At 46.0% G+C, this 17357-nt stretch overlaps 2 protein-coding genes across 3 annotated transcripts in view; both read left to right on the top strand.

Annotated features, from left to right (window-relative positions):
• LOC119372244 (NADH-ubiquinone oxidoreductase 75 kDa subunit, mitochondrial-like) overlaps window positions 1-17357 on the top strand; it is a 171238-nt gene that overhangs the window by 113355 nt on the left and 40526 nt on the right. The window lies entirely within an intron of this gene.
• LOC119406652 (protein TFG) overlaps window positions 10365-17357 on the top strand; it is a 117934-nt gene continuing 110941 nt past the window's right edge. Inside the window, exon 1 of the mRNA XM_037673384.2 lies at window positions 10365-10538. The gene's annotated coding sequence lies outside the window, so the exon portion shown is untranslated. The remainder of the gene's footprint in view (window positions 10539-17357) is intronic.

The raw sequence follows: 17357 nt of genomic DNA, 5'->3' as shown, positions 1-17357 counted from the left end.
GGTAGCCATCGGTTTGCTGATTGGAGGTAATTTTTTTTTCTAGGTATGCGAACTTCATTTCATGGACGAGGACATTATTCGAGTCGCGACGCATACAGATCAAGCAACTGGCCGCGTAATGACAGTGCCGCTAGCTCATGTGCGCCTTCGCCCAGACGCTGTACCGTCGAAGTTCCCGAATTGTCCGAGCTACATGTCCAGAAAGCCCACGAGAAGCGAAGATCCTGACTCCAAGCGCGCGCGCATAGAGAATGCAGCCCCCACAGAAAGCCATCACTGAATCGAACGAGGCGGTTATCAGAGCACGCGAGGAGGATAAAGTCAGCAGTTTGAGCGAACTTGCCAACCACTTGAGGAGCCAAGGGATGAAGTTCTGGGATGTAATCGAAAGAAATGAAAGGCTTCTTCTCATTCACATCGTCGACGACGAAGCGCCATGGTTGAAATACTCTGTTTGCGTGAAAGGAGACTTGAGCGTGACAGTACACGTCATGAAAACAGCCGTAAAAAAGCTAGGCGCAAATCTCTGCGTTCCCGAAATCGCTAACAGTAAAAGGGGTCTGGTGGAACTCCTGGAAGGCATCGAGAAGTGGGACGGTGACCTGATGTGCAACTCAGTCGCGGAAATTTGCGGAGCGGTTTGTTTACTGCTAGATCTGCTTTGCACGTCCCAAGCAGAAGACGACCCCAACTGTGTTCGATTTCTCAAGGAGCAAGTCACCTTGCACCTATCGAAAAAACAGCGCAGGCGCTACTCTGCTGATTTCATGATGTTCTGCTGCATTCTTTTCACTATACCGCCCCATGCGTACGCGTTCATGCGCAGACGTAGAAGCATCACCTTGTCGCATTCTATGACAATCAGATCAGCGTGCTCGTCTTATGGTATGAGTCCTCAACAAGAGCATCAGAGCGAAACATTCCTCAGCTATATGGCGAAACGAATTTCTGACCTGAATGATGACCAGCGCTTTGTCACAGTTATGGTAGATGAAATACATATAAAACCCTACTTTGACTACAAAGGGGGTAATATTACCGGCGCCGCGCTTAATAGAAATGAAGCTGCTAACTGTGCGCTCGTTTTCATGGTACGCAGCCTGACGTGAAAATTCAAAGAAGTTGCGCACATCGTGCCGGTGCACCGAGTAGAGGCAGAGCTCCTGCAAAAGACGCCTAAAGAAGTGGTTTGCGGGCTGGAAAAAATGGGGTACCGAGTTATGTGCGTTGTCAGCGACAACAACTCTGTCAACAGAGAAGCGATGTCCCTCTTTGAATCACCTCCTCTTAACAGAATTGTGTACCAACATCCATCAGACCCAGCAAGGCCGCTGTTCTTCATTATTGGCCCAGTGCACATTCTAAAATGCATACGAAATAACTGGATAAATCAGAAGAATGACCAAATTTGTTTCTACTTCTCGGAGATCCAAGGAGACACGCCACAATCAGAGCGAATCCAAACAGCGTCATTTGCGACAACAGGGACCTTCACAGCAAGAGTGTGACCAGCTGTTGAAATATGGCTATGGACTGTCGAGAAAAGCCCTCTACCCTTCGAATCTTGAAAGGCAGGGCGTAAAGCTTGCTTTACAAATCTTCAATGATTACTTACCAGAGGCGTTACGCGCTCTTGGAGCAAAGCATAACCTGTTCTCTTTTGAGGCCACTGCTACATTCATCGATATCGTACTCAAGTGGTGGAAAATTGTAAACGTCAAAACTCCATGGAAGGGAGAAAGGCTGAGAGATCAGTTCCAACAACCAGTGCTTTCCATTGATAACGATCCAAAAATTGCCTTCTTGCACATGTTTCTGAAGCGGCTGGATGAGTGGAAAAACAAAGGTTTTGACAAGGGTACTCTGACAAAGGAGACTCACGCTGCTCTCGAACACACTACCTATGCGCTTATTGAGCTCGCTAGGTACAGCTTCGAAGAGCTTGGAATGTCGTATGTTCTTTTTGGGAAGCTTCAGACCGATTGCCTTGAAGATCGGTTTGGAAAGTATAGGCAGCTGGCAGGTGCTCAATATCACATCTCCATCAGGCACATATACGAAGTCGAAAACAAGCTGCGCCTGCAAAGTACCTTGCCTACAGTTTCCACTGACCAGCACTGGGAATATGTCCGAGGCTTTGCTTCCCAGCAGCAACGTTGTTGTGACCAGCCAGGCTCTTACGAAGATGCAGGACGTCCTCCCAGTCCTCGTCTACGTTGCAGGTTATGCAGTATACGCCTCCCTTAACAAGTTGAATTGCGCGCAATGCAAGGACTCGTTGACCGTGGACAAGGACATCACAGTCTCTGCCATAAACGAACATTATGGTCTCGTGAAGCACCTGGACCGAGGAGACTTAGTTTATCCATCAATGTTTGCACTAAACGCAGTTGCTCACAGCTACGCTGTGGTATAGCAGCTCGCTATAGAGCCAGCACTGCTTATGATGCCTGAACAACGCCAGGTCGTCACGAAACTGACGCTACAATTGCAGGCTAGTGAAGAGCAGTCCGACTTCGATACGTGTGAGAATGGCCACACGACTAAACTAGTGCTTAAACACATCCTGCGGTGCAGCACCAACATTCTGCTAAAGAACTTTTGTAGGAAGCTGAACGACAAACTTCTCGACGCTGCCGATAAATAAAACAGGAAAGCCACAACTGTCCAGGCCAAATAACTGCGCGTATTGCTTCTAATATAGAGCAAGTACAAAACGAAACTGAGCTTCGTAAATAAATGTTTTCCCGCTACAGTGCTCTTGCCCTCTAATTTCTTTAACATGCATGCATGATTGTTCTTGCAGAAAAAAAAGCTTCCGCGCAGTGCACCTGCGAGACCACCTCTCTTGAACAGCCCTTCTTATTTTTTCCAATCCGCCCCATCGTGTGACGTCACGCGGAGAGAGCTAAGGCTTTCATATTTTTCTAGAGGGTGTTGAACGCGGTCGACAGGCGGGCGAGAGGGGGGGAGCGTAGGAGAGGAGTGAGAAGCGGAGGGGACGCGCATGCGCTCGAGCTCATCGCGGCGTTGTCCAGGAGAGATTTTCGGCATGTCTAGCCCGCGTTTCAGAGGAAGAGTGGAAAGGCGGATGGGAGAGGGAAAGTGGAGAGGGGTAGGGGAGAGGGAAAGTGGAGAGGGGAGGGGAGAGGGTGAGTGGAGAGGGGAAATGGGGGAGGGGTAGAGGGGAAGGGGAATGGTGAGGGGGAGTAGAGAGGAGGTATGTGGAGAGGGTATGCGCATGCGCAGTGACGGTGGTCACGCCGCACACCACCACCACCACCACCACCGGATTGAGCTCGACCTTAAGATACTTCGCATCTAAAAACTGAAGTTGAATACTGACGACTCTTCTAGCGACAGAGTACGCGCGAATAACTGCTCGGTGCTCACATCACGGCCGATCTGTTTGAATTGTTTAAGGCACCGTAGAAGGATGCGACGTAGAAAGATGAGACACCGAAAATACAACTATCCGCTGAAAAAACTGCTCGGAGACGACATCTATTCGATGTAATCGCACAATGGGATTTCATTTACCGAGTTCTCGTAAAATTTTCCGATTTTGGGTCAGTATCCCTTTAACCGTCGCGAAAACGTGTCTTGTAAACATTGCAAAGCATTGGTGATGTTTTTCGAGAAAGCTTTTTCAATGAATTGTAGAAACATGAGTACTGTTTTTCTAGAACGTTTTTGTATCTCGAGTAAGTACGCTTCTTTGAGCACTATATGAAGACTTTTACAAACGTGTTGGGTTGTTCTTGGTCTAGAAAGACGGCAGCGGCTAAAATTGTGGTGGTAGTTATAAAAATTGCTCTGAAAACCCTCATTCGCTTAGAAACTCCTATGCTTGGAAGTTAAGCGCAATGTAGACAGCTCAAATATTGTCACTCAAATATTGTCTCGCGAGCAGATCGATCTGCTCGCGAGAACTATCGTAGCCACCGATTCGACTACCTCGGCGCATAATACACTCTGCAAGTCCATGATGGTGCATCATACCGAGTGTGACGCGCCGCTAATATAATAAAATATGACCACGACCACGGTGTTAGAATAGGTATTCTAACACCGTGACCACGACTGAGCGGTGCGAATTGCAGTTGACTGGATCGACTTCGAGTAAAATCGCTGCGTTGAAAACGGGATGAAGGCTAAGGATAACAAACAACACAAGCGCTGTTCCTTAGCCTTTGTCCCGTCTTCGCGCTGTTTTCAACAGAATAAGATGTACTAACTGGCCCTTCAAAGCACCCTGCTATCGCCAGCGAATGTTCACGTGTAGCAGCGAAGAATGCGAGTCGGACTTGATCGCGATCGAAAGTGCCGTGAACCATCCTTACGACACGATTGCTTGCACCTAACGTGTCAACCTTAGCTGAGTGTTTTCAAGTGGCAAGTTGGGTGTATCGTAGTATATTAATTGTGACTTTTCTACTTCGCTTTGGTGGTGAAGCACAGTGTCGCGAAAGCTAGCAGACGACCGTGAGGGACGTACGTGTGAAACCTTCGTCATTTTGTAGTGCCCAACCAGTTGAGGATTCTCTGCGGGCAGTAATTTGCCGCTAAGATTCCCTTCTTGAGATCGAGTGTTCTGTCGAGTGTGTTAAAAGGAACGAAGAACACTGTATTCGCAGCAGAAAGCGCCGTGCTACGCAGCCGCAAGCGCAGGATCCGCCGACGCGCGATGGACGGATGGATGGATGGTTGCTATGAGCGTCCCCTTTAAAACGGGGCGGTGACATGTCTGCCACCAGGCTCGAAGAAAAAAAAAGCTTCCTTGTTTCATGTTGGCCTAATACCTTATCTACATTGATAAATTACGTTATTATAACAAAAAAATATAAATTCACGGTCGCAGAATGACCTTATTTTTCCCCCATTATTTATTTTTGTTCTTTATCACTACTTTTCTGCCACCAATACTCTAACCGTCTCTTACTTATTTCTATCGCGGACGTGTTAACGGGGGTAATGCGCACAAATAAATGGCCTGTGCACTGGATTCTTTCATCCATGGCTACAAAGCCACATATCATCATTATCATCAAGGTCTATTCCAAGCGTCGGCCTCGGCTGCTACGGTCGGCTGGCGCCGACGCCACCGGCGGCGCCGAGCAACCCCGGTAGGTTGTTGTACGCTCACAGCCCCGGTAGCGTCTTTTTTTAAAGACGCTATTCTCATCTACTTCCTTCTTTCGCTGTAATATCCACTGTATTCTTGCAATTCTTGATATTCGCATGTTCCCAGACTTGCCGATAATTGATTCTGTTATTTGTTTTTCCTAGCCGCGACATTAAACGCAGGGTGACAAGAGTCGACAGAAAACAGGGAGCGACTTTCCTCTGTACCAAGTACCACTGATGCCCAACTTCATCAAGCCCCGCACTTTCCAAGATCGAGGAGGCCAAAAAGACAGTAGTGAACCCAGGTATTCTCTCAGGGGGGGGGGGGTTGAAATTCTGAGAAGCCTATAGGAGTGTGGGATGGGGGGGGGGTGCAGGTACATTGCATAATACGCCATTTCTTTGTTTAGGCTGGAGGATTGCAACGACAAAGAAAATATGAGATACGAAATAGTAATAACAATACTACTACTACTGGTAATAATAATAATAATAATAATAATAATAATAATAATAATAATAATAATAATAATAATAATAATAATAATAATAATAATAATAATAATAATAATAATCGCATCCTTCTACGTCGCATCCGTAGAAGGATGCGACGTTGAAAGATGAGACACCGAAAATACAACTATCGGCTGAAAAAACTGCTCGGAGACGACATCTATTCGATGTAATCGCACAATGGGATTTCATTTACCGAGTTCTCGTAAAATTTTCCGATTTTAGGTCAGTATCCCTTTAACCGTCGCGAAAACGTGTCTTGTAAACATTGCAAAGCATTGGTGATGTTTTTCGAGAAAGTTTTTTTCAATGAATTGTAGAAACATGAGTACTGTTTTTCTAGAACGTTTTTGTATCTCGAGTAAGTACGCTTCTTTGCGCACTAGGCTTTTACAAACGTGTTGGGTTGTTCTTGGTCTAGAAAGACGGCAGCGGCTAAAATTGTGGTGGTAGTTATAAAAATTGCTCTGAAAACCCTCATTCGCTTAGAAACTCCTATGCTTGGAAGTTAAGCGCAATGTAGACAGCTCAAATATTGTCACAGGGTCGTGACGTCGACGAAGGCCGCAGTCAGCAGGTTCGAGATGAAACTCTTTATTTGGCCGAACTTGTGGCCGGGAAACTGGAAGTCAAAGTACAGCAATGCGCTGATAGCGGCGAACAGAGCGTCGACCGTCGATCAACTGACAAGCGGTCAAGCGCGTCGGCTTTTATACAGGCGCTATCGAACTTTCCAGCGATATCGCTGGTGGCGGCGTTATCTCTCGACAAAGCTGGAACATTCGCGTGCAGCGCGCAATCTTACCAAAACGATCTATTACAATCGCGAAGTTTCTCGAACACTGCTTCGCGGACAGCGTCGAGCGTTGGTAACCGTCCTTGCTGGTCAAACCCGAATATATCAAAATAAAACAAGAAGTGGGCGTGGCAATATAGACCGAACATCGATTCTTAGCCACTCAATGAACAACGCACGCGGGCCAATGCATACAGACGACCTTATGCATATCCATCTAACTAGTACAATAAAAAAGTTGCAGCGCAGTTGCCGCGAGCAACTGCGCGGCGGACCGCAGCGTTATGCCGTGGCAGCAGACGACGCGCCGACAGTGGCGCAAGACGGAACTGCAGCGCCGCTAGTTCTTGCGACCGCCGTTCGGACCACCCTCCTCCGCTGGCGGAGATACGGAGCTTTGAAACTGAGTTTGTTCTAGTAACGTTGGGTCAGGTCTTTATTCATCCCGTTTCGGACTGCTCGTGTGCATGGCACAAAGGCGGCAAAGCGCAAGAGCCGACGGGCCATTCGCATTCTTACTGTCACGTGACTCAGCCGGCCGCGGAAACGGGCGATGGTTTTGCTGGCGCCACGGATAGCGGAGATATGTATTTCTGTCGTGATGTTGATTGGGGGACACCTGTTACTGGATTTCTGAGCTTGCGTCGTTGTGTTTTTGGAAGCGAAATGCTTCCTGAATAAAAGATTTTGGGTAGCCGTTCCTGGCGCGTTTCCTGAATATATCGCGTTTCTCTTGTTTTTATTTCTAAAGTTGTGTGCTGCAGTGCGTTCCGGCTGTTCGCATTAATATATTTACTACTGATGTATTGCGGATTTTTGTGGGGTTCTAAAGTGAACTGAAAATATCGACTTGTGTAGGTGTGTTTGCACAGTTTCATTTGCAAGTTACAAGGGCATCTAAAAACGACAGGGAGTCTTCTGTTTCAAGGGTGAACTGAATACTCGTTGGATAAATTTAGATGAGAGAATAATTGTGACTTATGACCTCTTGACGCTCGAATGACAGTCGTTGAGACGTATCTGTGAAAGATTTTTGACTGTGGCTGCAATGAATTAAGAGCTTGTTCCTCGATGTGTTTCGTTGTTATATTTGCCATGGCGATAGACATGGGCACAGGGTTCCAAATAGTGAAACGTTTATGAGAAAGTTTGCATATTTAGCAAAATTAATGCATTGTGATAAGGCAGAAAAAGAAGATTCGCACCATATGTCTCTGGAAGGGCCCAAGTGCTTCAAATGCTTTTTCTCCTTTTTTTTTCGTTTTGGAGGATCGATAGTTACCTTGGTTCGGTCCTGCCAATTAGAAATACGTTAGAGCTCGTCTGCACGTAAAAAGTGGCGCTAATTGGTAACACCGTGAATATAAAGGGCATTTTAGCGGTGACACGTGGCTATATACTTTAGAGCTTGCCGTTGAATGAGTGCCTTCATTTTCATTTTGGGTTTTGTTACGGCCGCTAGATGAAAAAGCTTCATCCAGAGGGCGTGGTTTTGTAGAGCCCATCTATATGAAGAAAAACGAATGTTTGTCGGGAAGGAGAGCGTACATTATTGACTATTTAAAGAATTCGTGTTCACTATAATATCAAGGATTTAAGAAAAAGTAACGAGAATGCCACCGGCATCGCAACAGGAAATGTATCACGCTTAAGCGAGTTTCGTTTCCATAGCGAGTAAGGCATTGAATGTACATGAAAGCGCTTGTTATTTCTATAAAATGAGTTTTATGACGTAGAATTTGAAAGAAGTTGCACATTCAAGACAAAACCAACATATATTTATTGCGCAATTTCGTCGTCGCGCCATATAGTGCCATTAAATCAAGCCATGTGACACTGACAGTTTAATGATATTTAGGCACTTGATATCTTAATCTCTTATTACATTAGAAGCGTCCCAGTGAACCAAGTATAATTTGCATGTGTGCAGGTAAGTGCATTAGATTTGCCCGTGTGAACCGGATAATAACGTTACAAACGGTAAACAACACTGCGAACTCTTGTTCTGGACAAACATGTATGTAGCACTGCGTACACAGCTGGATGAGCTGCTATACGTAATAGTTTTCATGTCACATGCACTGTGCACCGACGTCTGTGACCAAGTCACGCGGCGCATTATCATTGTACACAGCCCCTTTTAGACTTCCCCTGAGAATCAAACAAATAAAAGAAACAATAGCTTGTTTCGAAGATTCCGAAATATCTCCTTGCTCTATTGCAATAATCATAGGGGGCAAGAAAAGAAGAGGGGTCAAACTGACGACCCGTGAAAGCATCTTTTCTTTCGTCCAAAGCCGCTTCACTGGAAGTGAACGCGGAGCCACAGAGTACGCGGTTTGCGCTCTTTCAATTAAGGAGTAGATGGGTGAATACAACGTATTTCTGGAGTAAATGAGAGAAAATCGACCTCAGACCACCTCTTGACTTGAAATAACAACGTCTGAAAGGCCCGTGAACGTGTACGCTGGATTCTCGGCGACAATGACCGTGAAGCAGTTACGGGGGGGGGGGGGGTCCGGTTGGCCTCAGGGGGGGGGTTACAACCCCCAACCCCCCCCCCCCCCGTCGGCGGTGCGCCACTGCGGCGCTTCTTCCTCAATCGATGTAAACGCATGAATGAGTACGTCGGCGTGGTTTGTAGTTACACTCCTGAGCGTAGTTACACTCCTGTTTGACCGCGAATTAGCTTCGTCCTTTTCGAGCTGCTATGGTTCCGCCCGTACACACCCGCTCTCAGCAACGACTGATTCTCATTCAAAACTGCAGTGCACTAGGCCTAAGGCCTAGTGCGCCGCAGTTTTGAATGCAGTTTTGCATTGAATGCATTGAATGCAGTTTTGAATGCAGTTTTGAATCTTGGTGAGCCCGAGTCCGAGTGAGCCCTAAGCGCAAAATATAATTCTTGAGTGAGTCTGAGTGAGCTCCACCTTTCGTTGCCGACCTATGGTCCTATCTACTCCGATTCAGCATTACTGTCAGCCTTATATCGGCTTGCGTTTATACTCAAGTCTATTCATACATATCTCAACGCACTCACGTTTATGCGCCACCTCAGTATTTATTTGTCAGAGACGTGAATTGGGAGGGGTGCAATGACCACCCCCCGGAAACTCTTTCATGGAAAGTCCTTCATAAAAATATGAAGGTAGGGAGAGCTGGTCATGCGTTGCCGGGTTAAACTAGTTTTGGAGTGAGCGGTGAAGAAAAGCGCCAGTTTTCCCGCCGCTACGAGGGAAAGCCAACTTCTGGGGGCACTTTTGCCCCGTTTGACGTTCGATATATCGGGAGTCGCTGTTATTCTTGTTCGGTGTAACCGTAATTTTCACTATATATTCTCACTGTAACTATACCGTGTTCAGAAGTTGTTCGATATACAGGATAATTTGATGTAAACAGGTTCGATATAGTCGGGTTCGACTGTATTTAAATGCACGTTGAAGAACAACAAGTGGTCGAAATAATACAACGTCCCCCACTACGATGTGCCTCATAATCATGCTGTGGTTCTGGTGCATAAAACCCCACAATGGAGGCCGTGTACTTAGATTTAAGGGCATGCCAAAGAACACCAGGTGGTTGAAGCTCGAGCAAGACCATAACGTTTGAGATTCATATTGCAAAGGTGGCGTGTATGACGTAATTGGTTTTTAACTTGAGTTATAACACTCATATTTATTATTTTTACAGCATTTTTGTTGCATTTTTTATATTTGTCAGTATGGAGCACAATGATAACGAGAGGGCACGTTTGCGCTTTTTCCACTTCTATTACCGCCATTTTGTACTAACCTGTTTGATGAAATGCGATTTCTGATTTGCAGCCCATCATAATGCCGGCTTCAGCGATTTCAGATCGTGAGTATTTTTGTGTAGTTTTTTTCCTTGCCACGCATTTATACATGTTGTCGTCGTCTTTCTCCTGCAGGTTTGTGGGTCGGTAATTGGAATGCTAGCATATTCACAATCAGGGACGAATGCAGATCTCTTATGCTCATATTGGGCACGATATTGGAGTTCCCCAATGCCCCAGTTGTGAATGATCAGCTAAATGTAGCTCAAACACGATATCTGACACTCTTCAATGAGAATATCCCCGCTGGTAAGTCTCTTATTCCTTTACTTACTTCTTAGAAGTGACCATTTCAGATGAGAGATAGGTACCCCTCAAACTGCTTTTGTGAATTTGTGTTCTAGTATAGCGTAAAGCAGCCAGAACAGGGCCTTCCCTTTATCATGAGCATTGCGTGATGTGCTCGGCGCTTAACATGGTCGCACATTTTTTGCAGAAAGGTCTTGAAAAAATTACACCACTTCCCGCTAAAGGGGACCATGAGGCGATGCGAAGCCGGAGCACTTGCACGATCGCGTTCCGCTGGCGTTCTTTGTGCATGCTACCGACCTCGCGTCGTGGAACGCGAAGAGGAACGCTACGCGCGTCTTGTCTTCCCTCTATCCTGGCTGTTAATTCTCGCAGGGCGAGCGGGGAACGCAGTCGGCAGGCGTGCGAGAGGGGGCAGTGTAGGAGAGGAGAGAAGGGGGGGGGGGCACGCATGCGCTGGTGCTCATCGCGGCGTTGCGCAGGAGAGAATTTCGGCGTGTCTAGCCCGCGTTTCAGAGGAGAGTGGAACGGGGGAGGAGAGAGGGGAAGTGGAGAGGGGGAGGGGAGAGGGAAAGTGGGGAGGGTGAGAGGGGAGAGGGGGTGGAGAGGGTACGCGCATGTGCAGTAAGGGTGGTCACGCTGCACACCACCACCACCACCACCGGATTGAACTCCGCCATAAGATACTTCGCATCTAAAGCAATTTCACGCTTACGCTTCTCTGTTTTTGCTTAGGTTTCGCAGAAATCTACCATGTATTGGTCCATATCTTTCAGGGGCGTAGCCAGGGGGGGGGTTGGGGGAAACTTTTCAGTTGTGCTTGCGTATATATACACGCGCACATACAAACACACGCACGAACATACATAAAGTATGGTTGACCCCCCCCCCCCCCCGAAAAAAATTTCTGGCTACGCCCCTGATAGCTTTCCATGTAATACCCGGTGCTTGTTATGGGGAGACGTGGGTCTTAAAAAATGTTTTCTTAAAAGTTGGGTGAATTGCATGAAATTTAACACACTTATTCAGTTTTTTCTGTAGATTTGAAATCACTAAGTAGATTTTTAATAGATGCATTGGAACAAAATATATCCAGTTTCTAACACATATTTAGCATATTTATTACGGCGATTTTTGGCCACTTTGCTTCATCAAACACAAAAACAAAGTATGTGGCGAGGTTGCCAGGAAGCTGGTCTAGCCGGTGATGCTATTTCTTTTCTTATAATGTTCACTAAATTATAATTCTCGATGGCCAGAAATAGTATGCAGCGAAAAAAATTGCACTTATATTTGCCTCTATTTATTTTACATTCAAAGTTCATTAAAAACCATTAGATTAAGCATCACCTGCTAGACAAGCTCTCTGGGAGTCTTCCCGCATACTTTGTTTTTGTGTTTGACAAAGCAAAGCTGCCAAAAATTCTTGTAAGAAACATGCTTTTCGAAATTCACATCTTTCGTTCTAATGCAGCTACCAAAAATCTAATTAGAGATTTGGGATCTGGATCTGCAGAAAAAATTGAATAAGTTTGTTGAATTTCATTAAGTTCACCAAGCTATAGTAAAAGAAATAAAAAAAAAACCCGAGTCTCCCCCCTAAGCGCTATTCATAAGGGGAGAAAATCGGGATGGATAAAGGCAGAGCCTAGGGACGTCAGCTGGTGGGAAGAATCCGACTTCTGCGACGCATTGTGGCGCCATCGTGTGGTGGACACGAGAAACAATCTGGCAGGCACGGCTGCCCACCCCGAATGCGTTGCCACTGTACGTGAGACTCGTGAGCTGACGAGCAGCGTGTGAGAAAAAAAAGTAGTATTGGCCTTTGCTTTGCGTTGAATTTAATTTCTTGCTTCCTCCTTTGTAGCTAAGTTCCTGCTTTCATGCACTGTTGCAGGTAGGAACGAATGGAAAATAGGCTTAAAGTGCGCATTGCAGAAACGGTCAGGGATATATATATATCTTTGTAGTAAGACTGCTATCACCCGCAACAAAGAAAGAGAAAGCCCTGTACTGCAAAAGCTTACCGTTCTCCTGTAGTATAGCGTATAGGACTCTCTAAATTCTTTACATGTTTTGCAAGCACACAAGACAGACCCGCATGGCTCTTCGCTCTGGGTACATTTATCTTGTTTGGCTTTGCGCATTTCTGTTCTAACACGGGTGGGCTTTCTTCTGTCACCCGGATGGTGAGAACACATGCTTTTGCCACTGAAACATGAACAAAATACTACTACATAATGCAAAGACGAGAGATTTCCGGGAGAAAAGCGGGGATAAACCACTCTTGCCTCCTTGTAGTACTTTCTTGTCTACGCTTCTTGTGGGCCTGTGTGTCTTTTCATGAGTGATTGCAGAGAGTGCAATGTTATCAATGAAAGGGGTGCGCATGCTTTTCACGACAACCAGCATACGTGCACGAAAGCGTTCGGAAACGGCGGACACCCATAATGAATGAGCGGCTGCGGGGTGAAAGGTGAAATATGAAAAAAAAAGGCATAAGATACCACACTTTATCTGTGGACAGGGGAGAGAGCACAGAGAGGGGCGTAATGAAAGCAGGGAAAACGCTTGTTATTCTTCTCGCTGAGACTTCAGTATACGAAAAGTGAGAGGGTCCTCCAAGTTTAGGAGTTTCGGGACGACTTTTCTTTTCACTTGGGTTTGTCACGGCGTGCAACGAGTACATTGTAGCGCAGCATTTTGTAATCGTCAGCTAGACGGAGCCCGCTGGCGAATCTTTTATGTCCGAAGGATTCTAGAACAATACGAATGGCTGGCTGAAGTGCCTGGGCAGCGTAAAATTTGAATCTCGAAGAACACCTGGTGTCAAGCAGAACACACTTCGTGCAACAGAAAATGAACGGCGGGATGTTCTGTTCTGAAAATGATACATGCGCGATGTCATGTACAACAATGTGTCAGCGACATCCACGTGTGGGCATCTACGAAGCACGTGTCTTCCATTCATAAGCCGATATATATTACATCGTGCACGCCGTGATTTTGGCTGCTCACTCTAAACCAGCAGGGTGAGTAAACATTCTGTTTGGTATCTGGAGTGCAACTGGCATTACGCCATGCAGAAAACTTGGCTTTGAACGCTCATATTTCAAGATTCGTATGCTTATCGCCCTTGCCGTTGCTGTATTTTAATACAAGTGGCATAGTTAAAAAGAAAAATTATAACATCAGCGTGCTGTAAATGAAGACGACGGAGAGTTCATATTTGTGTGCGTTTGTATGTACGTATATCGATCGACGCGGTCGTGAGCATTCTCAGAGCTGCAGTGGCCGTCAAACGTGTGCCAAGTGCAGTTGGCGCGAATACCCTGCTTACAACTGTGCTGAAACTCCCCACTGTGCAAACTGCGATGGCGGACACGCAGCCTACTCTCGCACGTGTTCTTCATGGAAAAAGGAAAAAGAAATAATCTTACTCAAGGTAACAGAAAACGTCTCCTTTAGGGAGGCGCGCCAACGCCTTTCCTTTGCACAGCATCATTTGTACGCGGACGTGGCACGCAAGAGGGCAGTGCCACAAAGGTTCGCGGAGGCCGCACATACCACGCACAGTGGACGAGTGGTAGCGTCATCCTCTTCCTCAGCGGAAGCAGCCCGTGCTGCTCCGCAACCAAATGGCATGCAGGCCTCCAGATCTGCATGCCCAGTGCCTTCTGCTCAGGCAGAGAGCCCCAAAATTTTGACACCCGTGCGCGTAACCCGCGAACGGGCATCCAGTATCTCTACCGAGGCGATGGACACAATGGCAAGCCCAACGGCGTCTCACGCGCCTAAGGAACGGCGCAACTCGTTAAAGTGCGCCAAAAAAGAAAAAGCCCGCATCACAGGGCCTGGAAAGGGCTCTGTGACTTAAGGCAATGGTTCTTTCAATACACACAGCACTAATCTACACTCAAAATGGATACACAAATTATGCAATGGAACATGAGAGGTCTACTAAGAATCCTCAACGATATCCAAGAGCTGCTACATGAACACTCACCAAAAGTGTTGTGTTTACAAGAAACACACTTAAAATTCAAGAACACGAATTTTCTACGCCAATATGTCATATTCTGAAACGACAGGGATGATGCTGCGGCGTAATCTGGTGGCGTAGCCTTGCAGTTAACCAAGGAATTGCATGTTCCCACTTACCACTCCAAATGTCCCCTGAGGCAGTGGCTGTTCGAGCCGTTCTCTTCAACAAACTGATCACAATCTGCTCACTTTACATACCTCCGCACTATTAGCTCCAAAAACATGAAATCCAGTCCTTATTAGATCAACTTCCAGAACCGTATGTGGTCCTTGGAGACATAAATGCTCACAGCAGTCTATGGGGTGACTCTTGCTGCAATGCGTGAGGTCGTCTGATGGAACAGTTCCTTTTCTCTTCTGGCGCATGTCTCTTGAATAAAAAACAACCAACATATTATAGCCTTGCAAACAGAACATTCTCGTCCATAGATCTCAGCATAACATCTCCATCACTTCTGCCCCTAGTCAAATCGAAAGTTATCAATAATCCTTACGTAAGTGACCACTTTCTAATACTTCTGAGCACACCAATAAATTAATGTCCCCCTCAGGTTCCAAAATGGCAGATTGAGAAAGCCAATTGGGAATAGTTTCGGAAAGATACATAGTTGGGCGGACATGTCTGACTTAAGCATAGATGCAGCTATAGAATACTTTACAGCATTTCTGATTGATGCTGCAATCAAGTGTATACCACAAACAAGTGGACACTCTGGAAAACGACGAGTCCCATGGTGGAACAATGAGTGCAGAAATGCGCGTAAGAAACAAAACAAAGCATGGAAGTTGCTTCGCGACTCTCCGACAGCGCAGAATCTTACAAAGTTTAAGAACATGAAGTCACAAGTTAGGAGAACGCGCCGACAGGCTAGAAGGGGAGAGCTAAAAAAAGTTTTTATCGGGCATCACTTCATACCACAGGGGTAAAGTCTGGAACATGTTTAGTAGGGTAGCAGGTCGACAAGCACATTCACTTCCTCTAGTAAACACCCAAGGCGACAGCTTGAAGACCAGGCGAACTTTCTCGGCACAAACTTCGAACAAGTGTCCAGCTCGTCGCACTATTCTGAAGCTTCCAACGATACAAACAAGAATAAAAACAGAAACTAGAGTACAAATCCACAAAAACGAGGCATACAATGAACCTTTCCACTAGCTGAGCTCCACGCATCGCTGAACTGCTGCAATAAGACTGCACAGGCCAGCGACCATGTAGTATATGAAATGTTGAAACACCTGCCCTGCGAAACGCAAAAAACCATTCTTTCCTTGGATAATGCTGTTTGGTTTTCCGGCGAGATCCTCTCTGCCTGGAAAGAAGCCATTATTATTCCAATTCTAAAACAGGGCAAGGACCCATTCTCAGTTTCCAATTACAGGCCTACAGCCCTAACAAGCTGTCTGTGCAAGGTTTTGGAAAAGATGATAAACAGGTGACTCCTACACTTCCTTGAAGCAAACAATCTACTTGACCCATACCAGTGCGGGTTTTGAGAAGGTAGATCCACGACTGACCACCTGTTGGGTATCGAGGCACAAATTCGTGACCCTTTCGTCCATAAACAATTCTTTCTTTCTGTGTTCCTCGACATGGGAAAGGCGTATTTTGGAATATTAATAGACCTGTCGCACTTAGGTGTGCGGGGGAAAAATGGTCCCTGCCGGCGGTAAGTTATCTTTCGTCCCCTTTACTTCTTCACATTTATATTCTAGTTACTACATAACATCCCTTATACTGGAATTATGTCTCTTAGTTTCATTAATATTGTGTCTAACAAAGAAAAACGAGCCCTTAAAAGTAATCTCCTTTCCTTCATTCATGGCGAGGGTCTCGTTCTGGCAGGCTTGGTGCCTTCAGGTAGTATGTGAGGGATTATTCGTCAGCTGCCAGCTTGTAAAAAGATCACGTGCTGCGTGACGCCAACAGGCACAAAAAGAGTGTTCCACACTAGCCGCCATGGCTGCGATCGGCGCTGACTAACACTCCTTGGTTTAAATGCACATATATACCCTATAAAGTGGACGGAGGGATGACCGCTGCTGTAGCTCAGTAATAGAGCATCGGACGCGTTATTCGAAGGTCGCAGGTTCGGTCCCTGCCGACGGCAAGTTATCTTTTCGCCCACTTCACTTTCTTTACATTTATATTCTAATTACTACAAATAACATCCCTGTACTTTCCTTGGCATTATTGTCTGTTAGTTCGCATTAATATTGTGTTTAACAAAGAAAACGAGCCCTTAAAAGTAGTCTTCTCCCTTCAGTTATAATAGAGAGTTACTTGTCGGATCGTACATTCCATGTTCGAGTCGGCAATGTCTTGTCCCGAGCATTTGTTCAAGAAATAGGAGTGCCGCAAGGTGGGTGTACTAGTTGCACATTTTTCATTATAAAATGAATTCCTTGCGACTGTGCATCCCGCGTAACATGTTTTATTGCACATATGTCGACGATGTGCAGGTCAGTTTTAAATCGTGCAACCTTTCAATGTGTGAGCGGCAGGTTCAGCTGGGCTTTAACAGGGTCTCTAAATGGTCAGACGAGAATGCGTTTACACTGAATATACAAAGAAGCACTTGCGTCCTATTCTCCAGAAAGAGAGGGCTTCATCCCGATCCAGACATTGACTTCCATGGTCAGCATCTGTCGGCAAAAACGGAGCACAAGTTCCTAGGGCTAATTCTAGACACGAAACTTACATTATATCGCACATCAAGTACATAAAAAACAAGTGCATAAAAACTATGAGTATTCTAAAGTGTTGTCACGCACTAC

The sequence above is a fragment of the Rhipicephalus sanguineus genome, chromosome 10 (genome assembly GCF_013339695.2).
Source record: "Rhipicephalus sanguineus isolate Rsan-2018 chromosome 10, BIME_Rsan_1.4, whole genome shotgun sequence".
NCBI classification, from domain to species: Eukaryota; Metazoa; Arthropoda; class Arachnida; order Ixodida; family Ixodidae; genus Rhipicephalus; species Rhipicephalus sanguineus.
This window is presented reverse-complemented; position numbering and strand designations above follow the sequence as displayed.